This window comes from Fukomys damarensis, unplaced genomic scaffold, assembly GCF_012274545.1.
Source record: "Fukomys damarensis isolate Sample0158 unplaced genomic scaffold, DMR_v1.0_HiC HiC_scaffold_30, whole genome shotgun sequence".
NCBI lineage: Eukaryota > Metazoa > Chordata > Mammalia > Rodentia > Bathyergidae > Fukomys > Fukomys damarensis.
Genome location: NW_022900942.1, coordinates 33,560,727 through 33,567,446, shown reverse-complemented (window position 1 = coordinate 33,567,446; position 6,720 = coordinate 33,560,727). Strand labels below are relative to the sequence as shown.

Here is a 6,720-nt window from a genome sequence, read left to right as displayed (position 1 = left end):
CTTATGAAAATGTCAATACTTGAAAAACCAAACATATAAAGCATAAAAATGACAGGAGGGCTATTCATACAAGAGTGGAGAATTCTTCATGTTACAAAATGATTCCTCCCAGGGTTTATTTTTAAAAGAAAGAAGTTGGTTTTGCAATGATTTCTCTAAGTTTTGTAGAAATTTTTTAGCTTTTTAGTATTTTCTTTAAGGGAACAAGGGGTGGAGGGAAGGTGGTTGTAAGAATGGGTAATGGGGGTAGAGATAATTGAAATATGTTATATGCATGTATGAAATTCTATAATTAAAACTAGTATTTAAAAAGTAAATATGCACTAATAAAAATGTATATATTGAAAAATAAATATTTTATTTTTTTGAACATTTTCAGTCAAAATTTATTTTTAAAAAAGCTGCAGATCAACATTACAACCCAAGAATCTAATTTAAGTACACATTTGCCAATGAAGTACATCTGAGTATGGAGTGAAAAAGGTTTTAAAAAAAAACCCACCAAGTATATTATCTCCAAATACCCAAATAATAAAATGCTTCTGTAAGCCTTTTAAGTGGAATCATAAAGAACTGAAATTTATTGCTAGGAAAACAAATCTGTAATACAGTAAGTAGTATGAATCTTGGGTATTAAGCACAATCTGTTGAATCAAGTTAATAAGTTGATGTGGCAAGAAATGTGTGTTGTGTTGTGTCTGTGGGTGCATGCATGTATGAGTCAAAGGGAGAGACAGACTATAAGCCAGTTGACCCAAGAACAACTGAAATATTTAACTTGTTCAGTTGAGACCAGACACCATCATGTTAAGTCTCCATTTTTAGAAGGCAATTAAAAATTACAATTCCAATATCCCACAAACCAAATAAAAATGTTGTAGAAGTTAAAACTATGTTCAAAGAGCTTTTCTTCCCAGCTCATTTTTAGCACCCCAAGAAAAATAAAAGCATCCATGACTCTCAGATGAAAACAAAATGAATGTCATTGGAATCAGTTATTTTTCCCCACTGAGCTATAAAATCTGTATAGAAATTTGATACTATACTTTAAATTGTTCTTGTTATAGTTCTGTTATAATTTTCTTTAAACCCTGTTTAATATAGTTTTTTTAAAAAAATATTGTAAAAATGTGGTATTCATGATTGTGAATCTGGTTCCAGTTCTTTTTCATCTATTTGTATATCAAGAGTTAATATAATGGCTACCAATTCTAATGAGGAAAAAAGTCTTGGAAACATCTTCATTAGGACAGCACATTCAGCAGAAATTGCTGATGTGCAAGCAAACCATAAAAGGTGCAGTTCTTCAAAACGCACATTTTGTTGATTAAGTTTTGTTGTCTGAATATTCTTTCCCGTGTCTCTTGATGAAAGACTCTCCATCTTGTAAACATTAGTGTGCATAGTCTCACTACTATGCAGTTCACGTCCTTGGACAGGAAGGCTGGTTCACAGCTAATGTAAAGCTAGAAGGTTCTGAGTTTTAATGGCTGATAAACCTTACATCCTGCAGAGGAGGAAGCACTTTTCCTTTTCTACATCTTAAGAATGTGGCAGAAATGTATGCAGAGGTGGCCCAGTCAATCCTCTTTTTTTTTTCTTTTTTTGTAAATTCAGCCTCAGAATATTTTTGGAAGGGTGATGCTTCAAAGAAGAAGCCACTGCTAGACCGACTTCCATTGCAGTCTCTAATGCTGGGCACCTGGCTACCCTCTTCTGTGGCTTTATCCAGTCGCTGATTATTGTTCACAGGCTGCAGGGTTAATTTCACTGGGTCATACTCCCAGAGCTGTTTGCTTTTTAGGTGGTAGAATTTGATCATGGTAATGGGGCCATTAAGTTTGGAAATGTCCAAGCAAAGGCCATCTGTTCTAATTTCTTTGTTGGCAGTATAAGAGAAACCTGATTATCTCCCATACCATGACAGTTAAAAAGTCCAACTTTTTCATCTCTTTTCTAGCCATGTTATCTAGACAATTATTTGTTTCCACAGTTCATATCTCTCCTAATGAGAAGTGTTGATGTGGAATTTGAGAATCAGGGTAGATATTCTCTAGGTACCCAGAGAAAGTTTTGCAAGGTAGTTTGTGTCTCAGACCAAGTCTTGATGATATAGCTCCATGATCTACCTGTGTAACACCAGGTGAAGTTATATAGAGGAAATTCTTGAATTCATCCATCCACACTTCAGCAAGTCATCTGTTATTTTTGTTGATGATCTGCACCGTGTCTCCTGGAAATGTGTAAGGTGTTGGTTTCTGAAACACATGTCCAACATGTGAGCATGTAACAATTTCCAAAGTTCCTCCACACTGTCCAATCCTAAAGGAAATTTCTAGATTTTCTGCTCTCCAAATATCCATTCCAGCATTATCTGTTTCAATTTCCTGAAAGTAATTTCTGTCTGTTGAAAAAAAAAAAAAAAAGGCCTCCTGTCATTGTAGATGGTTCTGACAGGAAGAGTTCCATCACCTTTCCTTCTGTCCATTTCTCTTTGGGGAACAGGATACCAGCTAAAATTGAGTTTCTAATTGATTCCACCATATGTCGTATCAGAGCCTACCATGTACTCAAAGGTATCATTGCTGATCACATCAGTGGTAGGACATACCACTGTTCTCCTGTCCTGTTTGGTCCTGACGAAGGAAGACTCCAGCCATCCTACTGTGCACTCACAATGAGCATCTAAGAAGGTGATCACTTGACCTTTGGAGATAGCAGCTCCTTTTAATCTAGCTCTGATCAAAACAAATATTTTCTTTCAAATCTGTTTGTCCTATTTGGAGACCCATTTTCTTCTCTTCCTCCGCTGGCTGCATGGCAGTTTGATTGAACATAACTAGTCTTGGGGATATGACATCTTCCTCTTTCACACTGCCTCTGGCCTCCTTTGCCAGGTGAGGTGGACTTATCCAAAGGAAGGGAATCACTGCTTAATGGGAGTTGGTTAATCATATAACCACATTATTCATTTTTTAGTTATTTGCAGCTTGGAGATTTATTTATTTAATCTTTTTTTTGAGACAGAATCGCTCTGTGTAGCCAAGGCTGGCCTTGAATTTGCAGCCCTCCTGCCTGAGACTCCCAAGTGCTGGGATTACAGACATGCACCATCATGACCAGTTTATTTATTATTTGTTTGTTTTGCAGAGATTATAATCCTTAATATAAAACCTTTGGACATCAAATATTTTTTTAGGTTTTTTGAGACAAGGTCTTTCTAGAAAGTTCAGGCTGGCCTAAAATTTGTGATGATCCTGCTACCTTAGACTCTCAAGTACTGGGATTACATGTGTGTGCCAATATGCCCCACTGCAAATCAATTTTTTACAATGCATCTGGAGCATGAGTTCTGTTGTGCCAGCTGTCCGTGTTGCTAAGACTTTTTATTGGGTAGTTGGGAAAACAGTTCTACTTTAGACAGCTACAATGAATCAAGACGCACACAAACTTGATTTTAAAGGTATTTCCTGCCTTGTTAACCCAATCATTATAAGATAAAGAAATAGTTGGATTGTTTCTGTGTTGGCAAAAAGCATTAGATTTCTTACAAGGGTGACTTGCCATGTTAGGCATAATTAGGCCACTTAAGCACTTGTCTTTGTTACTTAATGGGCTAGAAAATCTTTATCCTTATAAGGAGTGATGTGGTCCAAAAATCTGGGCTCTAAGGTGAAATTCATAGCAAGGCCGTTCCTACTGTGTTGCTGGATATCTGAAACTGTGGGCCTTGGTAGCAACTTGGCCTATGTGGCCTGTAGAAGTTTATCACCTCTAAAATAATCTTTCTCAGATCAGTGGAATAGATTGGAAGATACAGAAACAACTCCAGATGTGCTTAGTTACCTCTTCTTTGACAAAGGAGCCAACCATCCTCACTGGAGGAAAGATAGCCTCTCTAATAAATGGTGTTGGAAAAATGGGATTTCAACCTGCTAAAGATTAAAACTAGACACTTATCTTTTGCCATGAACTAAACTAAAATCCAAGTGGATGAAACATCTGAATATTAAAAAGGAGACATTAAATTTGCTTGAAGGTAAGTTAGGCAGAACTCTTGTAGACCATTAGCATAGGAAAAGACTTTATGAACAAATCCTCAGTAGCATGGGAACTAGCACAAAGAATCAACAACTGGGATCTCATCTTATTAAAAAAGCTTCTGCACTGCAAAAGAAACCATCAACATAACCAAGAGACAACCTACAATGTGGGAAAAAGTTTTTTTACAGCTGCTCCTCAGACAAAGGACTATATCTAGAATATATAAAGAACTCAAAAAAATCAGGACCCCCAAATATAATGACTTGATTAAAAAATGGGCATCTGAAATGAACAGACATTTCCCAGACAAAGAAGTAAAAGCATCAAGCAAATGTATGAAAAAATGTTCCTCATCACTGGTCATTTGAGAGATGCAGATGAAAACAACATTGAGATTCGACCTCACCCCACAAAGAATGGCTGCTATCAAGAAATCAACCAATAACAAATGTTGGCAGGGATGTGGGGAGAAAGGAACCCTTTTCCGTTGTTGGTGGGAGTGCAGAATGGTGCAAGCACTATGGAAATCAATATAGAGATATCTCAAAGAACTAAGATTAGAGGTTCCATTTGATCTAGCCATCCCTCTTCTGGGTATCTTTCCAAAAGAATTAAGAGAATCATACCACAGTGATATATGTGCACCTATGTTTAAAGAGACCCAGTTTGTAATAGATAAAACTTGGAAACAGCCCATTTGCCCATCAGCTGGAGACTGATGGAAGATGTGGTTGTTGTTGTTGTTTTTAAATGGAATAGTACTCAGCCATAAAGAATAAGAACATAGAGTCATTAATAGGAAAATGGGTGCATATTGAGGATATACTCTTAAGTGAAATAAATAAGTCACACATGTAAATACTGAATAATTTCTCTGGTCTGAAACACTATAAGATCCTAATGGTATAATTGAAAGTGTTAAATAGGAAGAAAAGAGCTTAAGGTGTAAGGGAAGTGGGAAGGGCAAGGGAAAGGAAATAAGGGAAAAGAAAAAATATGAGAAAATGAAAAAATGGATAAAGTATTTGTAAATAGTGAAGGGAGCAGGGGGTGAAGGGAGGGCAGGGGTAAGGAGAGAAAATGAGAATTAAGACCTGTCATCTAAAGTTACAAGATCCCAATGATGAATGTAACTGTACTGTATACCTAAAATGTACCAATAAACTCAATGAGAAAAAAATAAATTATCATTTGAATGAAGTGATTAATATACATACATATACACAAATATAAACATTCAATTTTCCTACTTTCCTTTGGCTTTTGGTATGATTTTTCAGTTATTTTCAAATAAAACCATAGTTGGAATACCAAGATGTAAAACAGAAACTGCAAAGTTTTTACTAATTAAAATTAAACTTTGAGTTCAGTTGCGATATTTGCCTATTATAAGTCAATCAATGGAGCCAAGTGGTCCCAATGAGTGCAAACATTTGAAATCAGATGTTGTGGATGACATTTGCAGTTTCCTATAATCTCTGACTTATTTCTGTTTTTGCTTAAACATACCTTACAAATGGCAAGTTTTAAGTGTATTTTTGTGCCAGTTAGTAATAATGTCTTTGGCGCCATGTCAGAGTTAAATGTCAGTGGCTTAACCATAAGGATATTTATAGCTAACAAAAGACAGGAAACACAAAGACATGCTCCACTTAGAAATAGTACTTAGAAGACTTGAACCAGTACACCCAAGGCAGTATGGAACTAGTTCAATAGTTCAACAGAATCTTAAATGACCCAGTCTTTCTGACCTTTCATTCTATGTCACAGGCCATCTTTCTACCTCTAGGGGGCCACTTCATGGTCATCAGTGATTATAATGCCATTAAAAAGAAGGAGCAAGGAGGCAGTAAGGAAAGAAATAGACAGTCTCATTTTTTCTCCCTCTCTCTTGCCTAATTGGCCAGATCTGGGCCACATGCCCACTCCCAGACCATCACTAAGACATGAGACTCCCTGCCTAACAATGGAACAAGACCAGGGAATGATTTTGAGAAACTTTTCAATAAATGATCTAGAGGCTTGAAAGACAAATGATAAAGACATTTTGTAAAAGGAGAATAAATACATAAAACTGGGCCATCTCCTGTTGTTCTCAGTGGAAAAAGGTAATTATTATTGGACCTTCTCTGTAAATTAAAAAAAATAAAAATAAGTTGGGTCCTGGGATTTAGCTTAGCAGCACTATACCTGCCTTAAAAGTGCAAGGTTCTGAGTTCCAACCCTAGTACATACACACACACAAAAACATTGGCACAAAGAAAAACATACTAGCCACCATCTCCAGCACCAGAGGGCCTGCTCAGCCTCACCCTTTCCTGCTGGCGCAGCCATCACTGCCATCTTTAGGGCTAGGAAGGTAAACCTCCCCAACACCCCCCCCAGCACTCTTTCAGACCTCCTGATTGTGCTAGTCTTTAGACCTACTCTGTAGAGGCAGAGGTGGTCATAAAGGGTATTTTCTAGTGCTCCCAACTTTGAACATCTTTAATGAAGGGGCAGGGAAATCTGTGGTAGAACTGAGTGGAGTTCAACCCTTCAGGAGGTTGGGGAACTCAATCTGGGCCTTGCAGCCAGAGGTCAGTCTGTGATGTGGGGTTATGCCATCAGCTACCTCAGATCAGGGGACTTGGTTCTGCGCATGGCACTGCATGTTGTATATTATGACAGCAGTGA

General features: G+C 37.2%; 1 pseudogene; it reads right to left on the bottom strand.

Moving 5' to 3' along the window:
* Positions 1-1,483: 1,483 nt before the first annotated feature.
* Positions 1,484-5,616, bottom strand: LOC104860518 (annotated as a pseudogene).
* Positions 5,617-6,720: the final 1,104 nt, after the last annotated feature.